The sequence below is a fragment of the Balaenoptera physalus genome (assembly GCF_965194825.1).
Source record: "Balaenoptera physalus genome assembly, chromosome: 2".
Classification (NCBI taxonomy): Eukaryota; Metazoa; Chordata; class Mammalia; order Artiodactyla; family Balaenopteridae; genus Balaenoptera; species Balaenoptera physalus.
The window spans coordinates 68,615,609-68,627,625 of record NC_138883.1 but is presented as its reverse complement, the minus strand read 5'-3'; the positions used below and the strand labels follow the sequence as shown (position 1 = coordinate 68,627,625).

Here is a 12,017-nt window from a genome sequence, read left to right as displayed (position 1 = left end):
GGCAGAGTAAAATCCTCTTGAAAGGAATCTAGTTTACAGTGTGAAATTTGAGAAATCTGGGTGATCTGAATAGCTCAGCAACTGCAAGTTATCAAAATTCTCTAATGTATTCTCAAAGCAACTGGGAGTTTATAAGAGTGCAGCCCGTGATGATGTCATTTCATCTAGATCCAGTCACTGCACTAATTCATATTCCTTTTCACTGGGAGGGAATGAGTGCATATAAAAATTAAAACAAACATTTGAATTGAATATGGTATTTTAAAGTTCACTATATATATGTGTGCCATAGTGATTATATTAGCACTGAAAACAAACTGTAATCTGTTGAACACAGAGAATCAAGAAAATGAGAATCAAAAGAAATTTGATATCTCACTTCAAATTCATAGAAAAGAAAATTCATTAGTTGAGACTGGAACATGTTAAGAATCAGAACACCATGCTTTATGAAACTTCAAACTCAACAATCAGATTCAGATTGCCAGCAAAACACTCAAGATGTATTGCACTCCAAAGTCCATCCCATTTCCCTCATCCCATTTATAGAAATTCTCCTCACAAGAAGTACTGGTGCTCAATGCATACACTCTCACTTGAAGTGACTGCAGGCAAGCTGTCTGCCCAGCCTCTACTCTCAAGCCAGTCTCTTAAGATTGTCAATGACCTTCACATTGCCAGATTCCATGGGTGACTTTCAGTCCTCATAGGCAACATCTCAGCAGAATTTGACTCAGTGGTTCATTTCCTCCTCCTTCAAAACACCTTCTTCCCTTGATTCTGCAATAGTGCATTCTCTTGCTTTTACTCCTATTTGATAAGCTATAACTTTTCAGTCATGTTTACCAAAACTTTCTCTTCTTTCCAACCTCTTAGATGCTACAGTGTTCAGGGCTCATTCTTCAGAAAGTTTATTTTCTCTATTTATAATCACTCTCCTAGAGGACCTCATCCAGTCTTCTGGCTTTAATGATGATAGACATTTGTATCATCATACTCTGAGTCGGGTGATACAAATGTCCATCTCTGTTAATGAGCTTTCCCCTGAAACACAGACCCATCTATCTAACAATACTCAACATCTCTATATAGATATATCTATGAGGTATTCACGTTAACATGTTCACAACATGTGACATGTGACAATCAGGAACTCCTGATTGTCCTCCCTCCTGCTCACCACCTGAAGGAATGGCACCAACATTCAGTTGTTGGGTCAAAAACCTTAGAAACATCTTTAAATTTCCTCTTTCTCTCTCACTTCATGTGTAATCCATCAACAAATTCGGTTAGCTCTACAAAAAAGTACAATATACTCCAAATTTAAAATTTTTCTCCATCTCCACTGCCATGTCCCTAGTCCAAGCCCCCATCTCTCACCCAAACCCCAACAACTGCTCAAGCTACCTGCTCCTACTCTTGATCCCACAGTCTATTCTACACACAGGACTTGGAGTCATCCTTTTAAAACAAGTATCAGATCAAAGCCCTCTGATGGCTTCTCTTCATACTTAAAACCATCCCACAGTGGTAACCAGAGCCCACAGTGCTCTTACCCCAGCTATTACCTCTCTGCTCTCATGTTCTACCACTCTTCCCCTACCCTGGTCCCATTACTGTTCTTCAAATAAATCATAAACAATTCTTCCTCTGGGCTTTTGCACCTGCTCGTCTCCTCCTGCTTGAAATACTCCTTTTCCTGAGGTTCACATGACTAATTCCTTCATGTTGCTCAAGCGTCCCCTCCTCAGTGAAGCTTTCCCTGACCACCCTAAGTAAAAAAGCAACGCCTCTAACTGATTTCTTTTATCCTGCCTCCTTTTGCTTCCGAGAAGTCATCACTATCTGAAGTTATATAATGTATCTATCTCCATTTTTAAAAATTATTATCTGTTTCCCAACTAGAATAAACGTTCCATTAGAGCAGGGACTTTTTCCATCTCATTCACTATTATAACTTAAGAGCCTAGAATAGTGTCTGGTACATAGTATGTGCTCAGTATGAAGTACTGAATGCACGAATAAATTTATAAGTCACAACAAAGCGAGCTATTTTACCTCACAAAAGTATTAGAGGAATTTAACTATTGTTTCATTTTCCTTTAACATTACCAACCTATCAGTACTGAAAACCAATTCATGACTTCACAATGGAGGTTATAAAATATGTCCGGAGACATTTTAAAAAGTGGTATCTAGCGAACCACGGATTTAAAGTGATGATCTCTCTTCATATTCTAATTTTACAATTAAAACATGTCAATGGCCTGTATTTACTGGGACAGTCTGTTCCCCTTTGACTCTTAAAATAAAAGCAGTCTTTATTTTTAGAAATCAGGATTTCCTTTCCCTGCAGAGGTTACAGCCCAGACATATTCGAACACTCAAATGTTTACGATGACTTTGGCAGACTGCTCATACTGGAGAAGCATGTTTCCCCAATATAGAAACTCCAGGCATCCGGGACTTAATTCTCAGTTTTTGTGCCACTATGGGTATTTCCTCAGTTGACTTATCAGAGAATCTTGTCCTTATCACCTCTATAAAACTTTAGATTAAGCAAGGAAAACTAAATATGCTGATTTGCACAATCAATAGAAAACCACACGATCTTGGCTCAGTTCACCTCTCTCTCTTATCAACTACTACTCTCCACTCTCCCCTCAGTCACTCTTCTGGGGATGTTTCAACTACCAGGCACGCTGCCTCATGGTCTTCATTCTTGCTGTTCCCTTTGCCTGAAACACTCTTCCACCTAACAGTCCACTGGCACATACCATCTGGTACTGGTATATGCCCAAATATCTTTATGTTATAATCTCACCATGTGCATGTATCGTATCTCTCTGATCACTAAAACATGACCTCATTTGAGCACAAACTATGTGTTTGGTTTATTGCTCTATCCCAGTATCCAGGACAAGGCCAGGTTCAGAGCAGAGAGTCAATAAACAATTGTTGAATGAATGCTCCATAAATAGTACATCTTCACGCTAGTTCCCCTCATTATTCACTGAGAAAATTTTCATTTATTTCAAAACTATTAAGAATAGGCTATTTTGACATCTACTTTAGAATATAATTTTCTTTCTTAGTTATGAAATGACTCACTTTATTGAACTGGAGAACATTACTGAAATGTAAACAAATACTATTCACAGCTAACAGTTATTAATATATTTCATTAATTTATGAATTGACATGACTTTGTCTATGATTTTGCTTCACTGCTTCTCTGGAACAATTTCTTCACTCCATTCTGTAAGTTCCTACAGCCAGTATACTTTAAATAATTTCAATGTAAGTAGCTTCAAAGAATTACACTTTAAAAATACAATTCTTCCTAAACATATATGCCAAAACCACTCCAAATGCTTAATGTAACAAACATATCTATGGGCACTGTGTAATCTGGCTATAGAATTACTATTTGAAATATTTCCCAATAGAAATCAGAATATTCTGATTCTATTAATAATTAGAGTAAAAGCTATAATTTACTGAATACATATAATGTACTATGATTATGGATTTCAAAATATTGGGGAAGGGGCTTCCCTGGTGGTGCAGTGGTTGAGAATCTGCCTGCCAATGCAGGGGACACAGGTTCGAGCCCTGGTCTGGGAAGATCCCACATGCCGCGGAGCAACTAGGCCCGTGAGCCACAACTGCTGAGCCTGTGCGCCTGGAGCCTGTGCTCCGCAACAAGAGAGGCCACGATAGTGAGAGGCCCGTGCACCGCGATGAAGAGTGGCCCCCACTTGCCGCAACTAGAGAAATCCCTTGCACAGAAACGAAGACCCAACACAGCAAAAATATTGCGGAAAAATAAATTGAAATCTCTACAACCAACCAAAATACATGCTAAAGGAATTAAATATAAGATAAATAGTTAAATAAATAAATCAGAAAGAAATATAAGAGTATATTTATCTGATTAGGAAATACCTTTCTAATCATTTAAACTAAGAAGCCTTCTGGTTCAAGATGGCAGATGAAGCAGAAACATTAATGTTTCATTTCAAAAAATTCTACTGAAAGAACAGTAAAGTATTGTATAAAGAGAATTTAATCCATGTCACCACTGAACATGGGAGTGGCAAGAACCATCAATGAACCAAACTTTTGACAAATATCAAGGAGATGGAAATCTGATGCAAACAGATCTCCTACAGGCCCTCACCTTTCCTGTGCATATATTTACATGGAGACTGACTACTGTTTCCCTCAGGGTAACCTTCCAAGGAGCAAGGATCTTATCTGCATCATTCACTGCTATATCCTCAGCACCTAGAACAGGCCAGGTTAATAATAGGTGCTCAAGGGCTTCCCTGGTGGCGCAGTGGTTAAGAATCTGCCTGCCAATGCAGGGCACACGGGTTCGAGCCCTGGTCTGGGAAGATCCCACATGCCACGGAGCAACTAAGCCCGTGAGCCACAAGTACTGAGCCTGCGCGTCTGGAGCCTGTGCTCTGCAACAAGAGAGGCCGCGATAGTGAGAGGCCCACGCACGGCGATGAAGAGTGGCCCCTGCTCACCGCAACTGGAGAAAGCCCTCGCACAGAAACGAAGACCCAACACAGCCAAAAATAAATAAATAAATAAATAAGTTAATTAAAAAAAAAAAAAAAATAGGTGCTCAATATATATTTGTCTATTGAGTGAATTAATAACCATTAATAGAAAATTAAATAAATTGAGTCACTTTAATGTACCACTATGTCACCTTTAAAATCCAAGGCCAATCATATACGAAGTTCTCAATAAATACGTTCTGAATGAACGAACAAACGAATGGACAGTGGGAATTGAAATATTTAATTTTTTTTTTTTTAAGAGGGAGGACACAACTTTTCCAGGGACACAAAGCTAGTACGTGATAGCTTGGAGATTTATATCCAGACTTGTCTACTCCCAATAGTCGTACTATTTTATTTTTTATTGGGGTATCGTTGTTTTACAATGTTGTGTTAGTTTCTACTGTACAGCAAAGTGGAGTTCCCTGTGCTATACAGCAGGTTATTAGTTATCTATTTTATACATATTAGTGTATATATGTCAGTCCCAATCTCCCAGTTCATCTCACCCCCCACCTGAAATATTTAATGTTGTGAGAAATTTGTCTTGATGCTCCAGTAAGTGCAAAGGAAGATTATAAAATAATATAGACAATGGCACCCTTATTTCGTTAAAAATAAATGCAGTCATAGAAAAAGGATTTGAAGAGAATCGAAAAACATTAACTGTAGATATATCTAGGAATGGGATTGTGAAAGTTTTTTTTTTCACTTTTCAAACTTTCCACTACATATGTGTAATCCCTTTATAATTAAGGAGGAGGAAAAAGCTATTGTACAGCAGAAGGACTTGGTCCTGCTGTTCTCCTAAAATTACTTTGCTTGCTATCTCTTCTCCCACTCTCTAGCCAGCCAGCTCATACCACATTATGTGCCAGACTGTAGCCCCATTCTTCAAATACACAGGAAAGGAGGAGAGAAAAATGGAGGGGTGGCAAGCAGGCAGTTACAGAGACAGGCAAGAACCAGGCTACGGGTTGTGATCCGCCCTCCAGGATACAATTTTACAGCCCATTCAGGTTGGAACATACACCAGATAACGTCTGTATGTGTGTACATGTGTCCGTGTTGGGCTGGTATATAGGGGTCGCTCCTCCAGGGACTCATTTCCTACCAAGAGATTTGGGGTGCTTCCTCCACCACAGTACAGTCCTCAGCACCAAGATGGAGCCATGGGGTTATGAACACATCTGAGGTCAGGAAGAACAGGTCAGGCCCACTTAGCTCAATTACCTCATGGTTATTACTGGCCCATGCTTGGTGTCATCTTCCTTACCTATGTATAAATAAATCATGTGGCTGTCTGTAAAGTTGTCAAACAGGGCCTGGCACGTAGTAAAGTGTAATAAATAATCGACATTATTATAATTATTATTTTTTAAATAAATAAATTTATTTATTTATTTATTTATTTTTGGCTGCGTTGGGTCTTTGTTGCTGCGCATGGAGTTTCTCTAGTTGCGGCGAGCGGGGGCTACTCTGTTGTGGTGCGTGAGCTTCTCATCGCGGTGGCTTCTCTTTGTTGCGGAGCATGTGCTCTACGCACGTGGGCTTCAGTAGTTGTGGCTCGCAGGCTCTAGAGCGCAGGCTTAGTAATTGTGGCACACGGGCTTAGTAATTGTGGTGCACGAGCTTAGTAATTGTGGTGCACGAGCTTAGTTGCTCCGTGGCATGTGGGATCCTCCCAGACCAGGGCTCGAACCCGTGTCCCCTGCATTGGCAGGCGGATTCTTAACCACTGCGCCACTAGGGAAGTCCCTATAATTACTTACTAATAAATAAGACAAGGAGACGATCTAAAAACAGCGACTGAAAGATGAAACCCTATACCTCTAAACCCTTATTTAATCACAAATCCAATATTTATTTTCCTCCTGCATGTGCAAGATTGCTTTAGAGAAAATTTAATTAGTTGCTGGCAGAATTCGTTGGTATGTATATACCATACACACATGAAAAATCACAGAGCAAAAGATATTAGAAAAATGTATTCCAGATCACAATAAAAGAGGTATCACAAGGCACAGTCTGAGGAACTGCCAAAGGAATTATTACCTCGTCCTTGCACCGTATGGAACAAGGTTCACTGCATCACAGTTCATTATAAGTCTCCCTCAGAGGTGTGATCAATATTCTAACAAATGTGAACCAAGGGACACCCGGTAAGAGAATCAGTTCATTCTAGCAAAGCAAATTTGTGAAAAATCATCTATGGATTTTAACATTTATTTAGCTTACCATAACTTCAAATCATACATTTTTGTGCCAGGAGAGTAGGTGATGTAGCAGAGAAGTTACTTCTAGTTAGTCAGAAAAGTGTATCTTCCCATTCAAAAGATCTATCCCCCATAATAGAGAATATGTCCTATGATGGCGGTGTAGTGGTTTTTGTCATTCTATATCCATCCCTCTCTTGGAGAAATAGCATTTCACTTTTTGGTAGAGGGAATTACTATCACATCTTTGGTCCATTAGATGTACAAAAAAAAGGAACAGTTCATTTCCTCCTCTGGTAAAAGGGTGATGACATGACCCAAGCTATGCAAACTAAACTCTGCTGTGCCTCTAATCCTTGAACTGAGTGATACAAGTGCATGAGAGGGGACACTGACTTGACTCTTAATTATAGTATCCTAGGCTATTAATGGGTCCTGCTCAGTCATAGTTGCCTACCCCTCAGAGCTATTCCCATCCTTCTTGGAGAAAGCCTGAAAATTGGTATCCCAGCCACCTAAAGCTAGGGGAGGTCATGTGACCTAATTCTGGCCAATGACACATAGGGGCAGTCTACTGGCTGCTTCTGGGAACACTTTTTCCTTCCTAATGAAAGAATGGGCCATGCAAATTAAGCTCTCTCACTGCCCTGACCTCTCAGATACCTTCTGCCTTTATTCAAAGTTTTATAAGGCCATGATGTCTAGAATGTGGGCAGCTATCTTATGACAAAGAGGATAAAGCCAAGAGAATCACAGAGATACCATCCCTCAACCTGATACTGTGGAGCAGTAGAAGAGACCCTGGAAATGCCTACCTACAAACTCCACGCTAAATACATTTACATGTCCCTATAGTTTAATATTGTTCTGTGGGTTTTCTGTGATGGAGCTGAAGGCATCTATGATAGAATGAATACATAAAATGACTGGCAATTATTTCCTTCCCTGTATCCATGTCCATTCAGTTACCCTGTAATTTTTAGTGCCTTTTCACTCTGACTCTGAGATCGGCCGTGTGACTTTCTTTGGCCAACATTATGTAAGCAAACATGATTCAAGCTCTGGAGACTAGAGTCTGTCCTCTCTTGCTACCCTTGAAACCTGCCACTGCCACGTGAAGAGCACATACATGTGCGTGCACACACACACACACACACACACACATATACACACACAGGAAATTTTCTTCCAGTATTCAAAACTGCTATTCAACTCAGCAAAGAAGTCATTCATGTCACTGGTGAGCATGTAAAGTTCTGACCTCCATCTTTGCTGTTTCATTTTCATCTTCATGTTCATATAAAAAAATTATAAACCAACGGTCATGTCAGAACTATACTTATTCATCATTTGCAACCATAGGTTGCATCCACAGGATGCAAGAGTTTAGGGGAAAAAAAGACGAAGTTATTCCGTGAGATATAACTGGCTATTTTGAATTTATAATAAAGGGTATTGTACATTTTATTATTATTTGTAAATTATAGGCTACACCTTTTATATCATTAAAATTTATAATACCTTTTTTTCAGAGAGTTGAGTGTTAAACATTTACCAGCACACTACTGAGTATGGGATAACATGCCACCTTGTCCCCTGAACTCCCAAAGGCTGAGACAGAAAAGAGATTCTTCCATTTCTACATCATAAAGAAAGATAATTATTTTCCCCAAGAGAAAGCTGCTCAGCTCTATAGGAAAAGGATGACATAATCAGCGAAAGTAGGTTTCAACTTCCTTACACACCTGCAGGGAAAGCTAGAATAATGGTGGGAGGTGGGGTGGGGAGGTGGATTTCCAAATACAAGGACTTTTTATTTGCATTCCTCCCCAGAAGTGAGCAGTCAATTTTAAAAATTTATTATTATATCCATGCTCTTTGAACTGTTTTCATCAATTAGAAATAGGAATCAGGTAACAATTTCTTACGTGGGCCTCAGTTTTGAGGATCCATGAGGGCATCACCAACTTAACATAAGGTCAAAGGCCGAAAAATGGGATTAGTTGATACAGTGATTAAATTTTTTCATTTCTGTGAAATCATCAAAGAACAACCTACAGTACCAAAAAGTAAAAAGTAAAAAGGAGTATATTTAGAAATGAACTTTTCTGATTTCCTGAGTTTTTTCATAACATTTACTTTCTATTGCTAAAATATGTGCATGAAAATAAGATCAAGGAACCTAGTAGTTTATTCCCTCCTACCATTTTCCTCCCCAAGTCATATTAGGAAAACAGTGTGGGAGGTGTGCAGGATAGATCTACAGGCTGAGGAAAAACAATCTCTTAGTAGAAAGAAATGGGGACAGAGGCTGTATGACTGTTTGGAACAGGAAAAAGTGTAGAAGGAGAAATAACAGTCATTTTTTAATACAGAGAGAAAGGAAAAAAGTGGAAAAAGCAAGTTGATGTGGTGGAAAAAAAATTGTGACAGGACAGAGCCAAGGAATGTGAATGATGGTATAGAAAAAACTAGGAGGCATATAAAAGAAACAGGAAGAGCAAAAAAAGCCAGAAAGAAAGAAAGCATCACAGTGAAACCAATTTTATCAGAGCTAGGGAGAAACTTCTATGTGTGACATGATTAGTTTCTGGCTTACTGTGCCATGATATTTCAGAATCCATTCTGCAAATGCTTGCCAAACTTGCTCCTTAAATTTAAATAGCTAGCCATTTTCTCCACATTTGGGGGGTGCCCAGGTCTTTGGGTGGCTAATTTGATAGTGACTATAAATGAAGTCAGCGCTCTGTGCCTTAGTTGGTGTTCACACAGTCTTCTTTCATACTCTGCCTATTAGAGTCTACTTTTGATGTCCTGATCTCTTGAACATTCTTGAGACAGTAGACACTTGGCTTTTTTTGGCCAGACAAGATTCATTCTTCAATCTTTTACAATATCTATGCTTCTTGCTTCCCTTGGGATATGTCTTTTTTCTGCTTCTCTTTTATACCCACAACTCACTTCCTTTTTCTCTCCACCCCAGGGAAAGCCAACATAATGTGTTTCATGGGTATCTTTAGTTTGTATGTATATGCATATATTTTGATTTGCAAAAACAGTGCTATGCAAAGTAATCACTTTATTTCTTTTTTGCTTTTGAGATGTATCTATGTTGCCATATGCACATCAAATTCACAGTTTCTACTTGCTGCATAATGTTCCCTGATGACCACTATAATCTACTTATCCACTTTTCTAGTGATGACACCCATATTTCTACCAACTCGCTTTCTCCACAAACAATGCTGCAATGGATATCCTGACACAGGCCTCCTCATATACCAGTGCAAGAAGATTTTGGGGGACATCTGTACCCAAAAATGCTGAGTTACAATATTTGTATAGTTTAGTTTCACTAATAGTGCCAGATTGCTCTCTAGGATGGTTGTACCGTCACACATTTTCACCAGCAGTGCCTGAGGCTTCCTAACTATACAAATCCTCATCAACACCTGGCATTATCCAACTTTAATGTTTTTTCACTTTAACAGGTGAAAGATGACATTTCATAATTTGTTTACTTTGCATTTATCTCATTACAAAATAATTTGAGGTTGCGAGCATTAGGGGTTTCTTCCTCTATAAATTAGCTGTTCATATTCTTTGCCTATTTTTCTATTGGTGCTGCTTTCTTCCTCTAGTTGATTTTTTGAAACTCCTTGTATTCTATATATTGGTCCCTTGTTGGGTTTTAGATATTCCAAATATCTTCACCCGTTTAGCTACATGTTTATTAATGTTGTCCATGGTATCCTTTGATGAGCAGAAATCCTACAACTGATTATATAAAATTCATCAGTTCTTCATTTTATGATTTTGCTTTTTGAAATTTTGAAGAAGATGGCCTTCTTCCCTCTCTCCATTACAAGATAGTCTCCTAAATTTTCTTCAATTCAATTTACAATTTTACCTTTCATACTTAGGTCTTTCACCTATTTGGAAGAGGTACGTCTTTGTATATGGTATTAAGAAGGCATGAGGTTTCCTTTTTTTCATATTGTTGAACCAATTTTCCCAACATCATCTACTAATCAATCCATCTGTTCCCTATTGATTTGTGGTGTGATGCTTTGTCATATATAAAATTTGTCCATATATACCAGTTTATTTCTGTGCTCTTCATTCAATCTCTTCAGACTGTCTATTCTTGTACCAATAAAACTTTCTAAAAATTTTCCTATGACTTTGTATTATATCTTAATATTTGATGGCCAAATCTCTCTGCTTTTCTCTTCTTAAGGTTAATTCAGTTGTTTCCGGAATTCTATTCTCCATAAATATTTTAAATCAAATTAGTATTTTTTAATCCAATTGAAATTGAGATCAAGGTTAATTTAGGCAGATTTGACATGTTTATAATATCAAATTATATCATCCCAAGAGTATGGACTATCTCTTTTTATACACAACACCTATTATGCTTCTATTTTAACATTTCCCATGGAAGTCTTGTATAAACTCATTGTTAATTCCTAGGTATTTAACACTTTGTATTGCTTTTTTCCATTGTAATTTCTAGTTGATTATTCGTGGTACAGAGCAATAGTATTGATTTACGAAAGTCGATCTTGCATACAGGACCTTGGTTAACTCTTTTAATAATTCTAATAGTTTGCCTGTTAATTCTTTGGGTTTTTTTCTTTTAAGATAGATGGTCATCTCATCTGCAAATAATGAGTCTTATCTCTCTCATTCCAATCCCCTTCCACTTCTTTTTTTTTTTTAAGTATTGTCCTTTACCCGTTAACTTTTTCATGTTCCAAAATATGTACTAAATTTTTCCATGAAATATAATCATTTCTGTAGTTTTTTGTACATAAAATTTACCAAATTAAGAACATACCCTTCTAATCCTTTATTCCCAAGATATATTTTTCATAAACAGGTATTGAACCTTATCAAATGCTCTCTTGGGATCGATAAAGATGATCATTTGATTTTATTTCTCCTTTGATCTAATAGTATGTTGAATTACTCTGACATATTTTTAAATATCAAGCTCTACTTGATCATGACGCATTATTTATAATACACCATAGGATCTGCTTAGCTGAAGTTTTACTTTGTGTGGATCATGGTATCTATAGTCATATGAGAAACAGGCCTATAGTAATCTTTTCTTTATTGTGCTCATTGGGCTTTAGAGTTAAGATTATACTAGCCTCATTAAATGAGCTGGACAGCTTTTTTTCATTTTCAATTTTCTGGAGCAACTCTCAAGAAC

General features: G+C 37.9%; 1 protein-coding gene and 1 long non-coding RNA gene across 6 annotated transcripts in view; one reads left to right on the top strand and one right to left on the bottom strand.

Moving 5' to 3' along the window:
* Positions 1-12,017, top strand: part of LOC309656174 — an 822,990-nt gene that overhangs the window by 250,137 nt on the left and 560,836 nt on the right. The gene's annotated exons all lie outside the window — the stretch shown is intronic.
* PRKD1 (protein kinase D1) overlaps positions 1-12,017 on the bottom strand; it is a 466,527-nt gene that overhangs the window by 181,977 nt on the left and 272,533 nt on the right. The gene's annotated exons all lie outside the window — the stretch shown is intronic.